We start from the raw sequence: 12420 nt of genomic DNA, 5'->3' as shown, positions 1-12420 counted from the left end.
AATCAACCGAAAGGTGAAGCAAATAGCCGATTTGGGGTTAAACTGTAAGAATACAGCGCAACATAACATTTGTGGAGAATATTCAATGACTGGGCAAATGGTGCTGACAGAAGACAGGTGCCTAAAAGACAGGATTCTTTGTACTGATACACATAAGGGTAAGTATTGTCCTAGCACATCATATATAAAAGTATATACTCGTATGCGTTATAAATGCTTACTTACTACACCACACATCCAAATCTAAGTAGCAGACTACTTAAACAAATAGTCTAGTGATCCTCAAGCATATTTTGTAGGTAACGTCGAGCCCCAAACCGGTATCATACTGTTGGGTGCCCCAGCCGCCTGCCAGCAGCAGCATCTCTGTCCCCCGACCCTCGGCTGTCCAGGGGCGGGAGGGGGCTGGGGACGGCCACGCCGCAGGGTGCCTGCAGCAGCTGCTGCTTAACGCCGAAGGCTCAAAAGAGGGCGGCACAGATTTGTCACCCTGTGCAAGCACTTGCTCTGTTTTCTTTAAGCCCAGCGATTTAAGCCATGCAGGGGCTCCCTCTGCTGTTCTTTTGTTTGCAGAACTATAAAAGGGAAAAAACCCACCCCACTCTGTGGCCACTTACTTTTTGCGGAGGAAGAGGAGGAGGGGAGAGAGGCTTTTGACACGCCTCCAGTACATCACAAATTCTCTTTTCTGCTCTTCTGTGCCAACTCAGTCTGTTGGCCTCAGTACTAGGTCTCTGAATATGAAATAATTATTTGAGACAAAGATGTGTTTATATACAAGTATTTACATAGCACATGTCTTCTTTGCACTGCAAGAAAAGAAATAAAATAACCCAGCTACACTAAAAAAGCTTAAAAGGAACTCCAGCAAAATTGGCAGTTAGCTGATACTCTAGATGAGCTGGTGGTTTCAAACAATGTCTTCTTACAGGTTTTACTAGGAATGACACTTGGGCAGCCTGATGCAGGAAACTTTTAAAACCAGTTAATTGTGGAACCCCCCTGGGCATTCACTTCACACCTCCACATCGTGCACAGTGGGAAGAAGCCACATCTCACACTGAAAGAACGTAACAAACCCTCCTCTGCTTTTTAATACTTCAAAAAACACCACCACCACGGCAGCAGCAGCACTCCCAACCCTGCAAAATAACCAAAGCTTTCTCCTTATTTCTGTTTTAAAGGTGTCTAGATGACCATCTAAAGCAGTCTTTTAAAACTCTTTGTCTTTCCTTGCTGTTTTTATTCTTTAAGTTTCTGATAAATTAGGTGGAAAACATTTGCATGCAAAAACATCAGTCTAGAATCTTTATAAATCTTTAGTCCATATGTGGAATTTATATAAAGTTAACTCCAAAGAGCTCTCTCTACATTCGTTGTAAGGAGATATGAAACTCTAAAAAAAAACGTAAAGAAAGGGTCAGGACTTCTTTTTTTCACTTAAGTAGCTAGATAGAAAAGTTTAAGGTCTTTGTAATTTCAACAAATTTCTTCCACTGGCCACTAGGCAAAAAGAAAAAAAAAAAAGAAGTACATTCTATCCATTTTCAACATGCCTTCGAGGAGGTGAAAACTCAGGCATCACCTTCTACCTTAAGCAAAAAGTATTAATTTTCCTTTTAAGCATAAAGCTTTTCCAAAAGCTACAGTAGAAAAAAATAATTGTTGTGCTGTTATTGGAAATTATGATTTATAGAAACTTTGACTTTGTTTCATAACAATCACCTGCTTTTTAAAACCCAAAGGCAAAGGAAAACACCATCAGCATTTATATTGACAAGAATGTTCCTAAATGCCTTATCAGGGTGATTTAATTTTCCTTCTGTCTGCTGAATTTGCTTTCCATAAAGATCTGGACACATACAAGAACATGGATGTTTACTTTGCCTGCTGTACTGTTAAGAAAGTAACTCAGGATCACAGAGCAGCCTTTTGCTGCAGCTGATCCCTCTGGATCTGGCCTAGCCTCTCAGGCTGCACTTCCCGTCTGCACCCACCTATGTGCTCTGAAAGCAGAATGAAAAAAAAAACAAAATTCGGCAAAGCGCCATTTAAAAAAAATACCAAAAGATTCGCTACGCAGGTTGAACTTCAAAGAATCTTTAAAAAACAAAACCAATCAAACCAACTGTGCAGAATCCTAGTTATTCCTTGGCTTCATCACACAGTGTACGGGTCTTTCCTAGGATCAAGTTTGAGCCCTTAATAATGGGAAACCCCAACCTCTTTACAGCATTGGGAAGACCCATGAAGGGTTTGTATCATCAGAGCTAAAACAACTTCACTGAAGCAAGGCTGGGGGTTTGATTATTTTTCCTTATGAGCAAGAGTTGATTTAGAAAACCATAAAATATACCAAAACCCTATTTTTTATTTCTTAGTTAAAATCATCAGTTATTTCAAAAATTATTTTTCACAGTATCTATTTAAAGACAGAAGTAGCGACTAACAGATTTGAGTACCACGTTTATTAAGAACACTCCTAAGAACAGATCAAAATCTAGAACCAGACTGACCACCTCTTATGCACAGTGGAGAACTTCCTGTTTGCAAATTTTGACTGATTCAGAGGACTCATCATCTGTACAAATGGGCAGCGATGTAAGGATGTGTGAATCCATACTTCTATCTTGCCCCCTATTTTAATTTCATACTATTATAACTGACAAATGCAAAGCATTCAAAGTGTTCAGCAGACTATTGCCCCCATAGGTTGCATGCTGTGTTTAGGCAAGTAGACCTTATATAGGCGATCAAACGATTGTCACTTTGTGAGCACTCCTGCAAAGCACCCTCTTAGGATGGAGAGGCCAGCAGATCTCCCTCTTCCTCTGAGTTTGTGATCTACTCATGCATTGATCCAGCAACCCTTGTTACAACATGGCTAACTTCCTACCCACAGTAAAAGCAATACAGAAAGCACCACAGTGCCTCAAGAAGTCACTAACATCCACTGGATGTCAAAGCAAGCTTTTATAACAGACTCCCTATTACTACCCTGCTCTTCTCTCCCACTACAGAAAGAGAACATGATAGTAAGGCATTGGCCAGACCCTACATTTCCACACACAACTGGTAATAAGTTGTACATGCTCCCTTTATATCAATAAACCGTGTGTCAAGAGTAAAGGTGGTGATGGTGGGGGGTTGGTTGCTTGGGGAATTTTTTTTTTGTTTGTTTGGTTTGGGTTTGGTTGGGGTTTTTTATGTTTTTTTGGTTGGTTGGTGGTGTGTTGGTTTTTTCTTAATAGTATGCCAAGACACACTTCTGCTTCCTAAATGGGGCATTTGAGGCCTTGAACATTCTGTTTAGTTCCCATGGTAGCACAGTTCTTCCTTCAATATTCTTTGGAAAAAGGAGATGTAAGTTTTCTTGATCATTTCTGTTTTTCATGATAGGAAGGAAAATAGTTATTCTTGCCATGTTCTGAAGTTTTTTAAGCTTACAGAAGTGTTTATAAGTAGAGTGACTTTTAACTTTGATTACATTTTCTTAAGAACAGAGAACACATAATATTGTTGCAGGTAATGCAGGAAGGTAGCAGAAAAAACAGGCTGGTGAATATGAGCAAATCTGATCAGCATTCCTTCCTTGAAACACAGGAAACAGCTATGGCCCACACCACTTTTTATCGTGGACATTGAAGCAGGATTAAAAGAAGAGTTCTTAACCAGAGTATTTAACATTCATTGACAGAGAATAGAGCAACCCAGAAAGTTCCCACTCTGTCACCGTCTATGCCCTCCAAACCATCTCCCTTCTGTGGCACCAAATACAAGTAATACATTTCTTTCCTTCCCAGTAATTTACTGTTTTGTAGATAAACTTAATCATCTCCACTATCTCCCACATAATTTTTTTACAAAAACCAAGACCCACTATAAAACGAAGTCACGCAGGAAAGATTTACTAAAAGGAATACAGATTTGCTATTATACAGGAAGGTAATAGCTCTACTGCCCCTTACCTTGCCTTCAGAGGGGTAGAAGTTCACTAGACTGCAGCAGTAGGTATTTCTCTACATGTTTCTTGTAGTTTCAAGATTAAAGAACTCCCTAGCAGAACAGCTAATGATAATAGCAAAAGAGTATGATACAAATGTATTTTGTCATGTTGCATAGTATTCATAAATGTGTTTTATACCAGTATCTCTTCTATAAGGTGAGTATGAAAAAACTGCATTTTTTTCTTCACCTTTAAAGATAATGAGACTTCTCAATTTTGCAGAAATCTGTCTGATGAAGAAAGGATATTTCCTGCAATTGCCAAAGGACCAAGGTCTGCCAGAGAGGCTCATTTTTCTTGCATCATCTTACAGTAACAGTCCACCACGGTATATGCTGGCCAGCACAGCATCTGGAAATGCTGCAGCTGAACTTGAAAGCCAGAGCACACTGTGACAAAATATTACAAAGCTATTTACAGTGACACTAAGGCAATAAAGATCAGAGCATAGTTTTGGCACAGACGAAAATTCAGGCCTCAACTTCATGTTTGCGAATACTATCTTTTTCTGGTCACATGTAACTATTCGCTTAAGATAACTTATTTATTCATTTTAAGAAAGAAGATAATGGCATCAAGTATTTAATTACTACAGTAGACTAAAGAGAAAATAAAATCCTTAATTTACATCTTAAAAAAAAAAAAAAAAGCACAAAAAACCAACTCACAGAACTTTTTCAAATGTGCTCTTAAACTGTCCCAGAACTTTTTTACTGTTGTTTTATTCTTTCTCTGGAAACTGTCCGGCTGCTTCTCTGAAATATGTACAATACAAATTCTAGACAGAAATTTAATAAGCAGGTAATACAAACCTACAGAAATGTATACACATGTTCAGTACTAGATACATATATATATATATTCTATGCTATGGGAAGTGCACATTCCATGTACTTGCTGTATAGCTGGATAGATAAACACTAGTTGAAATGAGAGTACTAAAGAGGAAAATTGTCTTGAAATCTGACTGGGTGATTATATTTAGACTCTGAAAGACCCACTGAAGGGGTAATCATCTGCTTTGCTAAGTAAACCCCTGGAATAAACATTGGATGTACAGTATTAGTCTGTAACCTAGCAAATCATTGCAATGTAGGACACTGTGTGGATTACAAATGTGCATTAAATTACATATTGTTACAGAGTTTTTTCCCCCCTTAGGATGTTCTCCTTCCTGTCTGACAATATGTTGCCATGCTATAAAAGCCCTAATGCCCATTTCAACGATTAGCTGTACATCAGCATTACTACTTCAAATCCACAAGTTTCACATCAAGCATTAAATGGGATGAATATTGATCTGCTAAAGAGGATTTATTTATTTCTAGCTCTATCCAAAGATCAACTACTAGCAGCTTTTGGTGGATCTGTTGAGCTCTCATAGCACAAAGCTACTGCATACATGACACCGGACTTGACATTTCAGTTCTGGAAGAAAACCAAACAGTAAATTCACTGCAATAATCCTAGATAAATGAGATGATCACTGGAAAAGCTGAGATAGTTAAGTGGTCTATCAGAAAAGTCCAAAGGATGATATTGAACTGTTGCTACATAGTAGCTTCTCTCACGACAACAAGGCACAAGATCACCATACCAGGTGCCACTACCTTTGCCTTAAAAAAAGCACCGTGTCTTCAGATTATCTTGGAACACCACTTCACAATTATGTTCTGGGCTGAAAACAGTATACTTAATATAAGTCTAATCAGATACGTACCAAGATCACAGTATGTACCCATTCATTCCTTTTTTGTCCTGTTCGGTCAATAACACACTAATAACTGTATAATGCATTCAAGAAATACAGACTTATATTTCAGTCCTCGCAGCACAGCTAGTAGGTTTTTCGCAATTTTATAGCTGTCCTCAAAACCTTCTTTTTATTATATTTCAGTAGAGATCGTTTTCTACTCTTTGGCACTGATAAAGTAGAAAAACATAGAAATGAGTTGATAAGGATTGCAAGCAAATTAGATGAACTGGTTAGTTGCTTTGCCTTTTATTCTCAAATGACAAGGGCACAAGAGAATGCTATGTTTTCACTAACTTTGACAAGGAGCATTTGAAATGTCAATGTAAGAAGCCATGAAATTTTTGCTGTGTCACTCACACAGGAAACTGAAAAAGTCAGTCAAAACATTGCCTCAGTACTATGATTTCATCAAGCCGTATCATTCCAGTAGCTAATAACATCATCCTAGTCATCTGCTAAACGTTTCATTTTTATTTATCTGATTTCTCTTCACCAATTTTCCCTTATGGGAGCGTATTAATTTACATAAGAAAGAAACAGACATATAATGGGGATATTTGCTACCATTAAACATTGCCTCATTTTGGCTTCTTATAAGACCACAGTTCTCAAAAAGCCCCCACAAAAAAAACATCAAAAAAAAACCCCTATGCAGCATGTTATCAAGAACAGATCTGAAAGCTGAAAACCAATGCTTTGCTTTGGTTGCTTGAACTCTGTAAATTTCTAAATGTCCTTGCCACAGGTAGCACTCAGTTTAATTATGTTTTTGTCTATAGAACAGTATCTGCTTTGCCAAGGATTGAGGACTTTGGGCCAGTTCCAAATGTCAATGAGAGAGAAAGAAAATGTGTTTCAGCATTAGCCTTCCATTTAGACAAACCCAAATTACATATCTCTCTCTTTTTTCTTTTTTTTTTTTAATATCTCCCATTTCATCTGTGTATAAAAAACCTCCAGTGCTTCTGAAGACAGTGTTGTGATATATGTTCAAATGTATTTCAAACGTAGAGGCATGTATTACTTATAAAATGTCCTAAATAAAACAGCTCAAAACAAGTTTGAAAAGGTAATCTGAAATCTTTTCTGAGTGAGCTCTCTCCATTTAAGTATCTTTAGTGAGAAAACATTGCAGAGCCCCCTACAAAGTTTTCTCTTCCAACAGACCATTTCATTCTTTTGTGAAAAAGAGAAGAAAATAAACTGAAACAGTATAACTGTAAGTAAATAGTGATAGGAGAGTCAGTTATATGTTGCCTGAAGCTTTCAGGCTACCTGTATCTGGAACATGTGAAACGATAGTAAATTGATATCCTGAGAAGTAAGAATCATTTTCCTGTTTTTTGTATTCTCTATACAGCACTCTATAAACTGCCTTCTAGGAACAGTGTCCAAATTTGCAATATAGTTTGGTAAAAAGATAATTACAGTTACTAATTATTTCCATTTTTTTCCACTACTAAATAAATTAAAAATAATGGAATGTAATATAAGGAAAACTTAAATAAAAGGATAACATCTATAAACATTTCTGTAGGTTTTTTGGGAGTATCTTTCACAAGGAAATAAAATCAGAAATATTTGCTTAACTTTAGTTTAGTACATGATGCTTTTACCTAACAATAACTCCTTTCTTCACAAACACTTCATAACACATGTCATTCTGAAACAGATTGCAATGCTTGTGGTTTGAATAGAACAGCAAAGTTTCAGACACGGTGAAACCCTGTATTCTGCCTTTTATCCTCCCCACGTCCTTTTGACATCCCTATGGTCATTTCTGCTTTTGCAACTTTCTGTATTATTTTATTAAAAAAGGCATAACGTCTTTTCTTCTTTCTGCCCTTCCCCCCACTCTTTGCACAAAATTCCCGAACTGTTGAAAAATGGTTACGCTTTTTGATTATTTTATAGTGAGCTTAAAACCAACCCCCTTTTTCCTTTTTCTTCTCTTTCTAGATTAATTTACTCATTTTTAGAGCCCATCTAATCTGCATATAGAAAATGAAAAGCAAAGATGCTGTAAAACTACGCTCAGTGTTGAAATAGAGACACTGGTCATCACTGGAATAGGCAAGGGTATGACCAAAGGCCAAACTCTCCTGCAGATCTTCCACTGAGTAATGTGAAAAAGAACAGCAGTAAAGCAATGCATACCAGCACCGCTTTTTCAGGCAGCAGCATCTCTCAAACGTGCTATATTATCATTTAAATCACAGATACTTTTGCAAGTCGTATTTCCACACAAAAGAACATTGCACTGTGTCCTTTTCTGCCTATTTCATGCATGCACATATTTCTCTCTTGGTACAAAACACCAACGTATCTAACGTCATGTGCTTATTAGGAACTTTGGGAAGTCAGTCCCTCTTGTCCCCCCACCCCCAAGTACTCAGGTTTTTAGGAAGGATCATAACCCAAACAGGGCTATATGATGAGCTCCATGTAATACATGCACCATGTGAAATACAGATGAGGATTTTTTTTTTTGTAGGTATTGTTTTACAAGTCACAAATTCTAACACTGCCTAAACAAAACTCCTAGCTGCATAAAAAGATGCAATAAACCTCTCTAACAGTAGCTGATTTGTATGCAACATTGACCATAAGGGTAACTCTTCAGTAAACCTGAATCTCATATATAATGCATAGCAGTTAATAAATCATAGTAAAATCAGGTGGCTTAGAGCCAACAATACCCAACTAGTAATGGAAAGGGGGGAAAAGATTTATAGACAGACAGACTCTGTCTGGATTTTGCTCTTAAGAGGCTCACACAGTACAGTGGGAAGATGTTGCTGTGGTGGACAGATCTGTGTCATGCTGACTCACTTCATCCTTCCCCCAGCATTGCCCCTCACTTACCCCAGGTGATGGCTCTTCTCTCCAGTCTTCCTCTTTGACCTTCCACTGGTTCCTTGTCTGTCCACCCCCCTGCATGCAAGCTGGAAAAGAGAGAGATCAAGATGAGATCAGAGTATTGATCTCAAAATTTCACAAAAACAGCCCACGGTAGATTTCAAACTTTAAAAGAGCCTCTTGAAACTGGTTTCTTAACCCTCAAAAAGCCATGCTACAAAGTATTCAAAGTGTGACACATTTCCCAGCTTCAAAATGTGATTTTACGCAAGGGAGAAAACACACTTCAGTGTTTATGGGAAGAATGGTTTTTTTCTGCTTTAAAAATCAAAGACAACACTTCTCTCTCTGTTCTCATTGGAGATCCAGGAGAGCAGGATATTGGAGAAGACTGCTGCTGCACAGATCTGAGAAAATACTTTTTTTAATATTTTTTAAAGCCTGTCCATAGCAATCAGAGGCCCTTAGTCAGACAAGTGTTGGCACAAGATTAAGAAGCAGCACCTCAAAGTTAAGTATACTTGCAGATTAATCAATAGGAAGTGTGATGTTAATTGCAGAGATGTGAAAAACTAGCCTGGTGTACTTATTTCCTGAGTTAAGAATCACATTGTGAAGTTACACTAATGCTTAAGTCATTTGGTTATCGGTTTACCTTCGTGTATGATACTCACTTTAACTAAGGGGAAAACGTTTCTCTTTTTGGTTTGGTTATATTGAGTTTATGGTTGTCCTTGCTGTAAGCACCCTGGTTCAGGATTCAGCTCGGGAAAACGGCAGCAAAGTTTCTAAATCGAATTAAAGCCGAATCCCACTTCCCCGCCCCCAAAAGCAAATTACAAAACGTGCTTGTTTACAACAGGTTTTCTCAACCCCTTTTTGTTATTAAAAATACCCGGCTGTCAGATTGATACGACTCGACGAAAAGGTTTAAAAAATCAAAAGCACCCTACAGCAGGGAAACCCGCCGCACAGACCAAGCGAGGGCACGGCACCGAAATACCAGCGGGACTAACAGAGCCCTGCGGCATCACCCTCCGCCGGGGGACACGCCGTTACCGGGGGCTCCCCGGCAGCCCCGCGATGAGGGACCGCTCCCCGCCACGGCACCTCCGAGCGAGCCCTTCCCGTGACAGAGCGGCGTCTCATCCCGTGCGGCGGGAGCGGGGCTTTCCCCGGTCGCCAGTCACCCGCCAGGCGACGCTTCTGCTGCCGGCGGAGGGACACGGGCGACCACTGGGCCCCGGGTGGCCGTCAGGGCGCGCCCGCGCAGGGCGATGCCGCCTCAGAGCCCGCCGCTCCCCTCGGGGCGCCCCCATGGCCGGCGGCGCTCCGGCAGGGCGGGCCGCGCCGCTGCCGAGATACCCCGGCTCGCCCCGAGCTTTAGCGGCGATTTACTCCCGCCGCCTCCGGAGCGGTGGCGCAGCCCCGGCCGTGGCACTAGATGGCAGCACCCGCTTGCGGAATGCCGGAAAATGGCGCTCGCGGCGGGGTAGGCCGGGCCGGGCCGGGCCGGGCTGAGGGGAGCGGGCGGCCGGCTCCCCAGCCTCGCCGGCGCTGGCTCCCGCCGCACGGCCCGGCCTCCTCGGGAACGGCCCGGCCTCGGGTACGGCCCGGCCTCGGGAACGGCCCTTCACCGCCACCTCCCGCGCCCGGGGCCCGGCCGGGCCTTTGGGGTCACGACACCCTCAAGTACGCGTAGGGGCACACACACACACAAAAAATAATAATAACAAATAATAATAACACCCAAACCCAAACACTAGAGACTCTGACTAGAAACAAAATCACTGCAGCAAAATCGACGGAAATAACATGAAGCCTACCATTTCAGAAGATAAATATTTAAGTATAGCCTACTGCTGGGGAAGAGAATGGAGGTTTTTTTCCCGTTGACCTCAGCAGCAGTAGGTTTGAGTTCAAAGAGGTGGAATAATACATTCTTCAGTGTTGCTCATGTACGATCTTGTTTTTTACAAAACTTTGGGGTTTTCCTTACATGACAAATTACTTACTTGCAGTGTCACATGGCAGTGATGCTAAGTCCTTCAAAATGATGGCTAAAAGCCAGTCTCAATAGTATTTATTTAGGGATAATAATAAGGAAATGAGAGCTCTTAACATGTAATTCAAGTTTGTTCACTTTTTCTGTATAGTTTAGTCTGTTTTGCAAATTTTTGATGACGTAGAGCAACACGACTAGTACAAATAGTTACAGGTTTACAGAGCTTTCATCTCTGCACGGCTTTAAAAAGACGTTAAGTGAATTCCTGTGAAGTAACCCACATGTAAAACCATCTTGCAAACAAACGGGCAAGTCTTAAAACTTGTGAGCAACCCCACAAGAAAGGGGGTCTCAGCTGCTGCCCCCCTGTCCTGGAGGCACGGCAGGGGCTGGCCTCAGCACCAGTTGAGCCTGTTGCCCCACACAGCTCTCCAGCGCATCAACACCCCCCCCACACACCCCCCCTCGAAAAGCCTGCTACAGGCTGGATCTACTCATTGTTATTCCTTTGCCTCAAGAGCGTTGCCAATCCAGAGGGTGGCCACAGGCATCCTACCCTAACAGCACCTACACAGGCTGTGCAGGTACAGCTTGTGCAGGTGCTGTTAGAAGGACAGGACAGGACAGGCAGGAAGGTGACCACCCAGAACGCAGCACCCATGCGCTGCCACCACGAGGAAAGCATCACTGGAAGGCACTGCAAATTCCAGCCCTCCCTACCCCATCAAACTGGGAAAAACAAGGCCCAAAGGTTGTGCAAGCGCAGAGAGTGTGCTGATGAATGAAAGCACACACTTCTTATGTACACAACTGCCAACAAATAGCAAAATCAAAGCAAGCAAATGGTTTTCTGGCAAGAAATGTAAACCTACTAACTCCACTCCACATTGTCTTTACAAACAGCCATGAAAGTGTTATTCCAGAATTCATAGTTAGACCTGGTAATATTTTGCTGCCAGACTGCGAGGATATACAGTCTATACAGTGTCTCGGTCTGTGGTTTGTCTCTATAGCTCTTAGCGAGAATATTCCACTGTCAATCAATCCTAAACAGAAAAAAGATACTGCTTCGGCTATTAAATAAAACCAAGAACACATATGAACTAAGAAGATCAGATGAAATGGATAGCAAAAAGTATAAAAACCCTCCAGGTTAATCAAGTAATGAATTATTTGAGAAAAACTGTAAATAATAAACATCTTTTCTTTCAACAGGATCTCTGAAGCTAGAACAGCAAAGAGCAGAAATCCTAAATATCTTTTGGCCAAAATTCCAGTAAAAAAATATTATTATTTCAGTGGGTGGGTGGGGGGATCAGCTAACACCCTCCTTTTGCCCTGCTGCCTCAGCTTCTTCTGTAAGAGTTACATGCTCCACATTCAAGAGTGCTAATGACGCTACATGGGTGCAGCCTGTCTGAGATGTGTTTAATTGCTGTCTAATCCCCATTTATCGCTAATGGATGAGAGTCACAGAGCAAGTGGGGCCCCCTAAAAAAATATTAGAAGAAAACAACAGAGATTTTAAGTCCTTGATAAGCCTTGTGTAGAGTGTCAAGGAGATATAAAAGATGTAACTGAAAAACAGTACATTAAGCTTTTGTATTAACTCCCGTTTGGTAATGGTTTGTAATATATGCTGTTTGAAATACTGGTACAAACTCAACAAAAGATGATGTAAGATTAAATAAAGAGGGTCAGAAGTTTGGGGAGAAGCACTGAACAGTAGCAGAGGAGCACAGCAGCTGTTCCACAGCGCACAGCAACACCACAGAATAGTTTATGACAGGAAGC

This window comes from Falco biarmicus, chromosome 1 (assembly GCF_023638135.1).
Source record: "Falco biarmicus isolate bFalBia1 chromosome 1, bFalBia1.pri, whole genome shotgun sequence".
Lineage (NCBI taxonomy): Eukaryota > Metazoa > Chordata > Aves > Falconiformes > Falconidae > Falco > Falco biarmicus.
The sequence above is the reverse complement of the archived record's forward strand: the minus strand, read 5'-3'. Positions refer to the sequence as shown.